Genomic DNA, 13,703 nt, shown 5'->3' with positions numbered 1-13,703 from the left:
TTGAATTTACACAAATGAAGTGATACCCGCTCTTAGCTCACTATGTAAAACCACTAGCAGCAAACGTTTTGTCATATTCTCATTGTTTACAACGGCAGGGCCGCCATCTTGTTTCACAGCTTGCATTTAGTTGCACTTTGAATTCAGGTCAACTCTGAGACTAAATCCTCGATATAAAAGCCAGTTTGTAAAATAATTCCTTTAATTTCTTTTTGTGAAATGAAAAGGATGAGGGGGGAAAAAAATCAATCAATTGGATTTGGTTTAATAAAAAGCGGAGATTTTATTTTTAAGCCATATCGCCCAGCCATAACATAATCTCTATTTACTCTGGGTTTTTTGCATTTCTATCCCATTTCTGAGCTTTGTTTAAGTTTAACTCTTAGCTCTTTGTCACTGTGGTTATTTTCCCCTTTTTGTTTTATCCGATGCGTCGTACTCAACAAGTGTGAAAAGTGCTCATTAAATAAAGACTAGCTGATCGCGGGAGGGACTGAAGGAAGGTAAACATTGCTGTTTGGATACATCTTCCAGTCATGAGACTTTTGTGGACATTAAAAACTTGTCAGGCATCATTTCGAGCAGGCATTTATCAAACTACAGTTGCAAAGCTACAGATGGGCGTCTGACTGCAGGTTTGCCAACCAATCAGGAGGCCCAAGTCATCAACCAGTTACTATTAACAGGTTAAAATCCAAATGTTAATTGTAGGGATGCAGCGATGTGAAAATTTGGGCCGATGTCAATACCCGATATTAATATTCCGGTTATGTCTGATAACCAATATTTACCGACGTGTGTTTGTGTGTGATATCGGCCCAGTTTTATTTATCAAACCGATACTAACATGATAAAAAACATCGGCCAATACCGATGTTAATGCCGATATACGGTGCATCCTTAGTTAAATGGACTGAATTTATTCTGCACTTTTCTAGTCAAACCGACCAGTCAAAGCGATTTACACTAGAGCCACATTCACCCAATCACACTCAGATACGCAGATGGGTCTGCACACTTTGTGTTTTAAGTGCCTTGCCCAGCGGCACATCAACATGATGTGACAGGGGGAAGCTGAAATCGAACTCATAACCTTCTGATTGTACGATGAATGCCCCATCCACTGAGTCACAGTCGCCCCTAAATGTTACAAACGAATACATTTCTGTGTATTATTTAAAATCACCGCTAAATTTGACATGTGTTCATTTTAGATTGTTCAAGTCTGTGCACCGCAATCAAATAATATTTAATAGATGACATGATTACAACTCTCCTAATCAAAATGGTAGATAATTCTGCAGAAGAAGGATAAATTATTGCCGCCCTGAATAAAAAGCAGCTTAATCAGTTTTGGTTGAAATTTACCAACAACTTCTAGTCAAGATCATTCTGAGCAGTCGGAGTTGACTCTGTGGCGCGGCTTATCCTGACGACGAGTCGGTCAGACTACACCAGACGCCTACGCGGGTGTGGCTGAACGCAGTGTTGTTTCAGTGGATTAAAAAAGGTGTGGCATAAAAAAGGCCGCCGTAAACAACCCACGTGGCTCCTGTTTCTACCTGAACAGACCCTGTCTGGCTGCGAGCCCGCTGCAGTTTTAAGGGAGAAGCAGGCAGGGAACTTAAAAAGTGGGTAAGGCGCTCAGTCTAAACACCAATAAAATGCAAACTGGTTACAGCCAGAGAAGAATTTTACAAGTCACCATGCTTCAAACTAAATTAATCATTGAAAATGTGATGGTTATCTGTTATTGTCGCATAAAAGCAGTGAAATGCAACAATATGTCATGCATGTGGAGTTACACTTGTGCTAGCATGAGCTAGCATGCAGCTAGCAGCTCTCTCTGTGGCTGGGTTTGAGCTAACTGGGCCGCTTCCTACCGGAAAACAAACCGGTGTGTAGCTAGGTATTTAAATATTGCAAAACAGTTCATTTCTCTAAGCATTATTAGGATAACCATTCAAAAAAAAAAAAAAAAACTACAACTTCATTTAATGGTACTTTTTTCTGATTCAGATTAGTCTCTTGAGATATGGCAGATTACGACCACTGATGGGGTTGAAATAAAGTTCGCCGACCTGCGGCTGTAGGGGAAATAGATGTTTCATGGAGTCACACAAACACATTTTCTAAACATGAGACAACAACCAGGTTAGAGAAAGCCACTTGAAGCATTCAAAAATGTTTGCAACAGGGGAAAAAAAATGGCAGAAAAGAGCACACTGCAAAAAGAGAACTAAAAGTAAGTAATATTTCCTAGAAATTAGTCTATTTTTCATTGATTTGAGCAGGTAAATAAGACCATATGCCAATGGGATTAGTAGTTCTACCCCTAAAATAAGATATTTAGATATTCTGCACTTGAAATAAGATGATGGAGATTAATTGTTCCTACGTTAAGTGCAACACTCTTATTCCATTGGCAAATAGTCTTATTTACCTGCTCAAATCAAGAAAAAATGCACTAATTTCAAGAATAATTTACCTAATTTTAGTTCCGTTTTTGCAGTGCAGGACCTGCTGCTGACGTGGGGAACAAAACCCCCGCCTGGTTGCTCTTTGTCAAAAACCTAACCACACTGAACAAAATGGAACTAAAAGTAAGTAAAATATTCTTGAAATGAGTGCATTTTTCCTTGATGTGAGCAGCTAAATAAGACTATTTGCCAATGGAATAAGAGTTTTGCTCTTAAAATAAGAGCATTTCATCTCCATCATCTTATTTTAAGTGCAGGATGTCTAATTATCTTATCTTAGGGTAAAAAATTACTCATTCCATTAGCAAATAGTCTTGTTTAGCTGCTCAAATCAAGGGAAAATATACTCATTTCAAGAATATTTTACTTACTTTTAGTTCCCTTTTTGCAGTGATCATCTGCTTGGCCGAAGGATTTTGAACTTTCTCTGTTTATTTCCTGTTTATTTTGTCTGGATATTATTGCCGACTGTTTTAATCCAATGCCACATTACCATTCAGTTCTTCTTCTACTGCCTAAGACGCCAGTCTAGAGAAAGCTCAGGCCGCGCTAGCTCCCCCCCAGACCTGCCTCTGTAGCTTGTTAAGTTCTCCAAACTCCATGCAAACCATTCATGAATTTACAAGCATTTGGCCAGAGGCAGGCGCCAATTCCCACCAGTAAAAAGCACAAGAAAGCTTTTTGGAGGGTCATTTCTTGCTGCCCACAACTTGACCCCTCTGCTGAGGCTGAGGCATCCTGGGTGTCAGAGAGGGTGTCGAGTCGGCCCCCTCCTTTTTAAAGGACTTCCAAACTGGATGGTAGCAGGAGGAGGGTTGGACGCGTCGGGAAGCCGCCTCGCCTCCGTCCAAACACAGGAAGTCTTTTTGCAATGACTGCAGCTGTTCAATTACCGGCGCCTTTTTGCAATGATCACAGTTATTATTTGCTGCTATGAAAAAAGGCATCAAAGGGAGCCGGCCGGGACCGCGGCGAATAAAGGGAACGCTGGTGAGTGGAGTCGAGAGGCAGCTAATAAGGCAGCCTGGCCTGTTGACTGCTGCCCACCCTCGGAAACACACCCAAGCTTTAATGGTGCTGACCCGCTGGCTCATCTGCAAGTTAAAAAAGCCCCCGCGCACCACCAGACTCATCATATTCATGTGCAAACGGGCAGGCTGACAGCAGGTGCCACGGGACACCCCCCCCCACCCCCCGCTCCCCCCTTCAGACTGCTCTTTTCTCCTGTTAAGCAATTGGCCTATTCAAAAAACACACAAAGACGCGGGGAGATGGCTTTAAGTGGCAAATCGGCGGAGTTGCCGCGCCGGAGGAACGTGCGGGAGCTCCGAAAAGCGGGGAGCTGCTTCCCTGGAAGCGAATCTCGCGGCCCGGGGACTCGGTTGCCACGACAGCCGGGTGTTGTGAGGGAAGCGATTGTGCTCGTGTCTGTGCATGAAGGGGAGAGCTAATGTAGGGGGGGGGGGGAGATCAATACAGGCGGAAACTGCTGAGGCCAGCAGTCTGCCGCCGTTCTCCGCAAACCTGTCTGACAAAAGGCAGCTGCCAACCTGGATGCCACGGCGCTGCCGTCCGACGGTCTTTAGGGTTCGCTCTGCAACGCTCGACCGACGCCATTAAAAGCGACGCTGCAGTGGGGCGAACCGGATCTTTCATTTGGGCAGAGCAGAGCCGGGCCTCACGGCCAAAAAGCTCCAGAAATCAGGGATACAACCGCCTTGGGTTCACACATTCACGCCACACCCTCTTGACATGGAAGCAGGCGGTTGACACAAACCAGTTATACAAAGGTGTGTCGCAAAAAGGCCCGCGCTCACGCCGGCTGTTATTTGAAACCATAACTGATATTTTGGTCGACTCCTCAGTCTGGTTAGGAGCTCAGAACATGTGAACGACACAAAGGGGAACAGAGACAGAGCGGGACGAGGGGAAGGGGAGGGGAGGGGGGAGGCTGTTCCAGCGCGAGGATATTCTTTTATTTAAACAGCAACGTCAAATTATATGGGGAAGAACAGTTTGTCGGGCTTTAGTTAAAGCAGAGCCACATTTTGAAACAAAGTGGGAACGGCACAACGACCGGCCCCACACTCAGCCGGTACAAAGACGCGGTTGTTTTTTTCCCCCCTCTAATCGTGTTTCCCCCCCACCAAGTGCTCAGTATTCGCCTCGCACTTTCAGAACGGAGGGGCCTCGGAGGGAAGGAAGCGCCTCCTGCCTGCGGAGGAAGTTGGTTTCTCACAAAAACAAAACGCGCACAAACGCGGCTAGGTCGTCTCCGCGTCGGAGCTCAGGGGCGAGGCGGAGAGAGAGAGAGAGAGAGAGGGCCGACGAAGAGCTCGGCGGCGGCGGCGGTGGGGAGAGACGCAGGCTGATCAGAGCGCGTTCAGCGGTAGATAAGGGTAAAACTGAAACGCACACAAACTCAAGAGTCGACTGTCAACAGAGGTGAGGCCTTCCAAAGTCCATGCCAAACAACCCCCCCCCCCCCCCCCACAGCCCGCACTGAAACCTTATCTCTCTGGTCATGTGTCTGTAGGTTCAGAGTACCAACACCCCCACCCTCCAATAAACAGCCTAACAACTACATATTCCCCTCCATATCTCCGCTGAAAGCTGCTCTCAGCAGGCAGGCGCTGGAAGTTTCAACGACACAAACTTTTTTTTTTTTTTTTTTACGCCCGTTGCTCCACTTTGGGCAGCAGAAAGGAGCTGGTATCTGCACGCCACATTCCTCTCTGCCCTGAATACATAAAAACTAGGTAAAAACAAAGGGTCACTCAGTGTGGATCCTGAAAAAGTAGTTGTTGGGGTTTTTTTGCGCATTCTGTTTGTCAGAAAGTTTAATGTGTTGTTGCTCCATTAGAACCTAAAATCTGGACATTCTCCGTGACACCTTCGCGGCCTCGGCTCCTGCTGACCTCATCCGGCGACATTTTGGTCGCACGGCGGCCGTAAAGGCCGACACAGACTCGCATACGGTGGTGCAGGATAGCGAAGTGGACGGAGAAAGGGGCATCTTGTCTAACAAAATAAAACCCTTAAAAAGGCTGCCGTGCATTCGTGGCCTGCGCCGTTTGCTCCGACTCTCCAAAGTAAATATTTGTCCTTTGAGAATAAAAAAAACAAAAAAAAAGTTCAGATCCAGCTGCTCTGTATAAAGAAGTTGTTAGAGAACATCTGTGCACAACAAGCTACCAAGACACACACCACAGAAGCAAACCCACGGTAACTCTGGAGGAGCTGCTTTGACTGACGGCTCAGGCGAGGAATCTGCTGACAGGAAGTCAGTCAGTGTTGAGCTCCAGAAATGCGGCCTCCTTGATTGCCGTTGTTTGCAATTTCCCACAATTTGCCACAAACCATTTGGCGGAATAAACGCAAAGCACCAGGCGTGACGAACAAAGCGCCGCGGTCCAATAAAATAAATAAAAGTTTCACCAACTATTAATTCAATTCAATTCAATTTTATTTATATAGCGCCAAATCATGAAACATGTCATCTCAAGGCACTTTACAAAGTCAAGTTCAATCATATTATACAGATTGGGTCAGATTATACAGATTGGTCAAAAATGTCCTATATAAGGAAAATTTTTTTTTATTAAAGCTCGCTTTACTTTTCAGAAGACGCTGCTTCAAAGAAACGGGGGTTCTTATAGCTACAAACCTCAATCTATCCCAAATATTGTTACACGCGAGCCAGCTAGCCTCTGTCCTCGCTGCTATTTGGACCGAAAGAGATAAGACAAAGACCTATTGTGAGACAGGACACAGCCGTCTTGCCCTCTTCCTTTCTCCCAATCAAGGAAACGCTCGTGTCCCTGTTGCCTCCAGTAAGGCGGCCCCTAATGGGGCCCGCGTCTCGAGTCCACCCCGTCAGAAACGAGGCAGGCTGGCAGGCAGGAGGTGAAGACAGTGAGAGGGTCAGCAAATGGAAAAGAAAGAGGGGAGGGACAGAGCTCAGCGCTGGGTCAAAACGTCCAGCGACGACGAGACGGAAAAGAACGAGAGAGTGACAGCGCTGGCCAGGTTTAGGGGGACAATCTACCGACAATCTTCGTGTTTTTTAGTGGCTCTTTCAACAAGTTTCACCTCAGTTTGCACAAGTGGAGGCTGTGCCGAAAAAAAATAAATAAATAAATAAGGGTTGGGTTCGTAAGCGTCCCGACAAGAGACGAGAACAAACAAGCCAGAAAACAAGAGAAGCAAAAATCACAACTCCAGGACATGAAAGCGCACGGCGCCTCCGAAGGCGTTCACATCTGCGGCTGAAATTCAGCGCATGTTTGATCAGCAGAGTGTCGGGGTGCCGAGAAGACGCAGCAGACGACATCCTCCTGGGGACGTCCCTCCTAAAATCACGCTGCGCGGGGGTGATCGCTCAGGCGAGCTGCTACACTGGGGCCTCGGCTCTGACGGTCACACGGGCCAGGAGAGCTCAGGGCTCGTTAAGTCGCCTCGAGTAAATAAAACCTTAGATTTTTACTAAAAAAAATGAAATAACATCGTTCAGAAAAAAAAAACTATTTCTGCTCTTTAATTTATAATCAGGTTTTGTCCGAAGCAAATCAGTGCTAAAGGACCCCCTCCAGCAGCACAATTATGGGAAAAAACCATCAGCTTCAGCAGCGCAATCACCAACTTCCTGTTTCTGCCACACTCCAAATTTACATTACCAGAATAAGGGCACCCAAAAAAGTCAGCCACTTAATCTGTGGGGATAATCAAAGTCACATTGACTTGGTAACGACGGCGTTCTCTGAGAACAGCGAGTCATAAAAGCTTTGGGCTAGTGGGTTGTTGTTTGTTTTTTTTTTTTCCCAGCCAATTCATTCAGGAGAAATCAGGTTCAGCCTGTCAGCAATCGGGAGAAAAAAAACAAAACTTTCTGCCACACGGATCAGCTTTCGTAACCAATTCTACGGCACAGGCGCTCGACTGCGGCGGATGCCTGAGGACTCGGCCTGTCGTTTGCTCCGGGGACAGAGTGCAGAGTCCTGTGATAAGACAAACAGCAGAAGAGCAACATTTTAAACGGATGATTGTCGCCGTCCTAGCTCTGATAACGGATCAGAGTCACACACTATGTAGCACTTTTACCGAGAGGTTTTCACCAAAACTATGCTGGAAAAGTAGGGACAGTGTCCCATGCTTCGGTAGTCCGTTTTGTGGTGCTATTTTTCCTGTTTTGCATCCTCTACACAGCATCTTCCTGCTCTGTCATCAGCACAGTGCAAAGGCACAAAAGCCTCAAGTAAGGAAACAACAAGAGTCCACAAAGTGGTTAAAGCCAACTGTGAAGTTCTGTCCTCTTCTATTAGGACATGAGATACATTTGGTACCAGAAACTGCAGACTGAGGGAGGAAAATAACCATTTTACTATTGACTTTCACAGAACATGACCTGGAGTCAAACGATCGCCATCTCAGAAACGGCGAACGACGCACAGAGGCGTCACAAACCTGCCAAGATGCATCAGCTGCCGAGGCAGCGAGGGGAAAACATAACTATCGCTGATCGTGTGAACTAGTTGGAACATTTCAGGTCGAAGTTTCGGCGTCACCTGCGTAACTTTCTCACCCTCGGTTGCGCCCGATTAGCTTTTTCAACCGCTGCGCGCTAGCCGTGGTTTACCTCGGCACGAGGGTCTCGGGTTCAGGACGTCGGCGTGCGCAGAGGTAAGACTTTTGGAGACAGAAAAGACGATTTCATTAGCAGCTGCTAATCCAAACAGAAGCGACAAATTACAGCTTTTTGGATTTTGACGCACAGACTTAGGCCGGAAACATGCAGCGGTAGTTTTTAAGCTCTTACTGTGCAGAATATCGTCACGTTTTTTTTTTTTTTTTTGCTGCAACAAGACCAGAGCGTGTTGGCACTAGCTGGTCAGCCTTCAGTCGGAGGCTCCGCTTGCAGCTCTGAAACTGTGGTTTCAAAACACTTTCTAAGAGCGCTGCTCTTTTAGTTTCCACACCATGACTGTCCAAGTAAAAAAAAATAAATAAAAATAAAAAACACTTTTACCCAAGGAAAAAAAGCATTTTAGTATTCTTTCACACAGCTGACTGGCAGTGCACAGCAAAAGCTAGGAGAGTAAACACTATAATTGAAACCAGAGGCAAAGTGTAATTAAAAAAATGTAACTTTTCTCCATCAGCAGGTTGGGCGGCCAAACCCTGAGTATTTACAAACCGCCACTTCTGCCTCCCACTTACTGAATAAGGAGGATTAGTGACGTCCACTTCCACGTGCTGCGGGATCAATTCACCTCTGACATTACCTCGCATTCCTGTTGTCAATGAATTCATTAGGTTTCACAACACTCGCTTTACTCGGTTACAGCAGGTCCTATTTATAGAGGCGGACGTCGGGAAAAGTTCTGGCAGCTGTAGAAACCGCTTCAGTCCTAGAAGCTGCTCGACACTGAAACGGGGGTCCACAAGAGGATAGAAGAAGCCGAGGTACAACAAAAAAAACAGCAGATGCTTCGACCACAGGAATTCTGGCAATAAAATAATGGCAGACTGGCAACATCTGCTCCTTTTATTGTCTGCGTTTGACCCTCGGGGTCCACTTGCCTTTGTCTCCTACTTACCAGTGGAGATTTAGCGACTGGCGAGTACGAAAAGGCGAGAGACATCCTGGACGTACAGTGAAGTCAGCCAGCTCTACGAACGTGAAAAGACGTTTTCTGTGATTTATTGACGGGAGTACAAACAGAGAAGCCTCTGGCTGGGCACGTAGTAAACGTAGACCAGGTTTGTTCAACTCACTAAAGCCTACAGCGACAGGAAACTAGAAAAGAGGCTTAAACGGCGACAGAGAGCGGTGTGCTATGGTACGTGATGTTTGGCCAAGGCTATTTCCCACTCTGACAGCTTCACCAAGTAATCCACCACTTTAACCGTAATACATTTATTGACTTTTATAGTTGAATGCTTTAAATTAGGCAATAAGCAATTTCTATACAAGTCATCTATGTTCATTGAATAGAAGGGGGTGGGGGGGGCGTTGCCTCAGATGCAAAAAAAAGAGCCATGGGATGTTTTTATACGTAATTTATACCCACAATATGAATGATTTAGACCATTTCGGTTTAACAACCGATGAACTTTCTGACTTTCTAGTATCCATTTATATCCTACTGTAGGAAATGCGGTTAAGTGACTTCCATAAATACGATCTGGAAACAGGAGGTAGCCCAGTTATTTTGCTTTGATCGGTTGACATAGTTTTACGTTCCTATAAGTCAGCTAGAGGTCGACCGATACATCGGCCGGGCCGATATTTTTGGTCCGATATTTGTGTTTCTCTCTTGTACCGTCAACAGCCGATCCATTAGCGCACTCAGGTTCAGATTGTTCACTTTTTTTTTTGTTGCTGTGTTGCTTTTTATAAATATTCTCAGCAAGGTCAATAAATGACATGAGGCCTTTGTAGTGCAAATGATTTGCACTGCAAAGGCATCACGCTTAGCATTTAAGTGTTAAGTTTGTTTTTATTGTTATATATTAAAATGTGCCACATTGTTTGTTATCCATTGTTAATATGTTTTGTTTGATTGGTCAATAAATGTTTAAATTGAGACTGGTGTAAAATGTGTTATCGTGTCATTTTTATCAAAGTAGATGGGGGAAGGAAAACATATATAGGCTTCAAGAATAGGTCCAAAAAATAAATAAAATGGGCAGCACATATTGGGAGTCGGTTAGACTGACGTCAAAATGATCAGTATTGGTATGGGCCTTAAAAGAGAACCTGTATCGGTCGATACAACTTAAACTGCAGGTGAAATTTGAGCCTATGTAGGATTATCTCCAGGTTTAATAACCAGAGAGAATGAACCGACACACAATGTTTAGGTACATGGGTACAAAGTGGATCATATAGAGGTACATAGTGGGAGTAAATTAGGCTAAATGGCATTGGCCGGGCATGAAATGATTGTTATTTTTGGGGTAAATTGGCAAACAGGGTTGCTGCATCTGTCTACTACATCTATACCTGGTGTTGTCGATATCAAGTATTGAGACACTGACGGCTAAGTTTCATAGTGCTAAACAAATCTTTGGATTGGCTTTTGTGTCCTTTGTGGATTTCTGGACAGAGAAACTGCTTATTTCTGAGCACAAAAAGCCATTCACGTCTAACATGTGGTTCATCTACCTTGGCATTAACGCCTGAGGGCAGAACTAAACAAATATATTCATTCGACTCGCAGCAGCAAGCCGAGTTCAACACAGAAAAACAAAATTGCAAAACAACAACTACGCTAAGCAAATGAGTCTCGCTTACAGGCAAAGAAAATTTTAAATACAGACTACTAAACAGGATTACTGAATTCAGGCCTCTTGGCAGAATTGGCCACTCATCACTGAAATAATATAGCTTATAAAATTCCCCCAGCTTTACTGTTCGAGTGTTGTAAATTCAAGAACCCAAACTGTAATGATTTACCAGTAAGACAAAAATGGAATTAATTAAATAAATAAAGCCTGTATTTTAAAATAGAGTCTAGAAGGAGAAATTTAATTGGCTGCGAACTCAAAGTAACACAATTTCCAATTATTTTATATCCTAAATAAATCCAACATTTCCAAGAATTTTTTAAATGTCTGACATGTAATGATAGCCTTGTTCGTCATAAAAATAACTACATATGGGAAGTTTTAACTCCTGCATCCTGTTAGAAATGTCAACTGCACCTGAGGGCCCCCTGCTGGCCTGGAGGAGTTCATTTATGCTTGTCTTGACATGTAAAATGTCCTGTCTGGTGATACAATGAAAAGAAAACTTATTTCTCACAGGACATTTTCACAAGAATTTAATCAGCACCCCCGACCCCCATCGTAGCGGTGAGCGGCTGGCGAGCACACGTACGTGTACTTGCTCGGGAGGCTGGTGCGCGCGCTTGTGTGTCTCTTCGCTACTTTTTTGGATGCATTCTCTAAAGCTAGCGCTAGCTAACGTGGTTTGGGGGTTTTATAGCTGCACTGGTGAGCTTTACTGACTCTTCTATGTTGCCCTCAAACATCTGTGTCTTACTGACCGTTACGCTCTTGAAACAAAATTAGCGCGACGGTCTAATTTCAGCGTAACTTTGACAACTTTCAGTGTTACGGTCCATTACGCTGAAATGTGCCTGCGAGACCCCTGTACATACACACACACACCACTGTATTACTACAACTATAAACATCCATCTATTTTTTAAATTCCTGAATGAATGTGATCCATGAATATTTCATAGTTTCTATTTATGACCCATCTAAGGGAATTTCAAATATAATTTTTTTTAATAAACTTTTCTACAAAGTTGACGTTTTGACACCTCCATTCTTGTCTGAAACGTCAAGTGCTCTAGGGGGCCCCCAGCTGGCCTGGAGACTAGAAGCAGCAGCTTGGTTCACTTCTGCCTTGGACCGGCTATGTCTCTCGTAAAAAAATAAATAAATAAATAAAAACGAGTAGCCCTGCAAGAACATCTTGACCTCATTGTGAAAACTAGCATTTTGCTTAGTAAATCCTTTAAATATTTCATTTCCCCCCACTGTCTGGAAAACTGACCTCTTTATTTCAAAACACCGACATGTTCTCTCTCTCTTTTTTTATTTTTTGACAGGAAACAGTCCATTAAAACCTATTTAGCATGTGGCATAAGCAAAACTGCCACAGTAATCATATTTTTTTTTCCCCTCTACACACCAACATTGTTTGCAGAGCTCCGTATCTGGGACAATCTTGTGATAATCCATTACATCATGTGCTTAGCTTAGCCACTCTACCTCATAACCTCTGGAGCTGTCAATACATACCCTGAAATATTCAACTATTTATAGATACCAAAAAAAGGGGGGGGGGAGAGAGAGAGAGAGACAGAGGAGACGACGAGTGTCTCACATCAGAACCGACAAAAGGACCGACATAGTATCGCTGTGTGCTGCAACTTGTGATAAAACGGGTCGATCAAAGCAGTTTTAATGGACCAATTAGACTAAGAGGCAGTGAGGAGGGTGGGGGGGGGGGGGGGAAAGGGATCAGCTGAAAGTGCTGTTCGCACTGAAATCCAACACGCTTTGTAGCGTCCTGCCTTAAGGACGCAACTTATAACACGAAACCACAGCGCCAGCGCAGCCAGTGCGTTCAGAAGTTAGTCGGGTGGCACATTTCTGCTCAGCAATTTCCCGACAAAACAAGACACGGGGGACGGAGTAACTTTTACGCCAACCCCCGTATGGCCGCCAAGTTCGCTTCCCCATTCGCTGTAGTAAAGTTCACTACCGCGTCTCGCTGTCGGGTCTCTCCCTTCAGCTACAACCGTGAAGGCGAAGTAGCGTTAGCCAGCCGCTCGATGAGTCAGTGGAGGTAGACCCGCTGCTAGCTTTAGCATGGCATTTAAAACTGTTGAGAATAGCGTAGCGATTAAAAAAAAAAAATAACAATACTTCCGACTGTCAACCGAAAGCGGCTCTCTTTTTTTCCTCTAAATATGTCTCTGTCGTCTTCTCGGAGAGAACAGAGAAGTAACGTCAACTGGGTGGGTGGGTGGTGGTGGTGGGGGGAGAACCACATGCTGTCGCTTGATCTGCCATGCTGGCTCCTCTAAGCAAAGTCACTTGACCAATTTTACTTTTAGCCCGTTCGTAACGCTAGCCCCATTTTCCAGCCGAACGCGCTTTCGCCACGTACGTTCAAATAATATGTATATTTAAAAATAAAAATAATAATAACAACAACAGTGATACTTACAATCATACACGTCGTCACGCGGGGAGCGGTGTGTGTGAGAGAGAGAGTAAAGGCAGAGTTTAATTCAGATGTCTGCCTCACACAATGTCAGAGATCAGATCAGCAGCTGCTTCCTCCATACACGCAGCGCGCAGATCACTCGGCGCACGGCAACGCTACCAAACCCCTCGCCGTCGTCATGGCAACAGGTCCACTTCAGCCAATCACAACCCCTCCCTTCCTATCTCCCCTGGCAACTGCCGCAGCGCTGGAGCGCCGCGAACGCGCACGCCGTCCAGTTTTGCATCGTGGAGTGTTTTTTTTTTTTTTCTTTTCTCTCTTCTCTTCTCTTTTAGTTTTATCTACCTGCGCTCGCTACGTACGGTGGGAGGAGAAAGCGCGCGCGTGCGTGTGTGTTCGCGCGCGCGTGTGTGTTTTTTAGAGCCTTTTAAACCCATTGGGAAGCATTAATAAGGGGGGAGTGATTTGTCTGT

At 44.9% G+C, this 13,703-nt stretch overlaps 1 protein-coding gene across 2 annotated transcripts in view; it reads right to left on the bottom strand.

Annotated features, from left to right (window-relative positions):
* Positions 1 to 13,434, bottom strand: part of foxn2a (forkhead box N2a) — a 32,647-nt gene extending 19,213 nt beyond the window's left edge. Inside the window, exon 1 of one of the 2 annotated variants that reach the window (XM_036126108.1) lies at positions 13,231 to 13,434. The gene's annotated coding sequence lies outside the window, so the exon portion shown is untranslated. The remainder of the gene's footprint in view (positions 1 to 13,230) is intronic. The other variant, XM_036126107.1, reaches the window with a different exon arrangement.
* Positions 13,435 to 13,703: the final 269 nt, after the last annotated feature.

The sequence above is a fragment of the Fundulus heteroclitus genome, chromosome 22, assembly GCF_011125445.2.
Source record: "Fundulus heteroclitus isolate FHET01 chromosome 22, MU-UCD_Fhet_4.1, whole genome shotgun sequence".
NCBI lineage: Eukaryota > Metazoa > Chordata > Actinopteri > Cyprinodontiformes > Fundulidae > Fundulus > Fundulus heteroclitus.
Note: the sequence above shows the minus strand (reverse complement) of the source record. Positions and strands in the feature narration are given on the sequence as shown.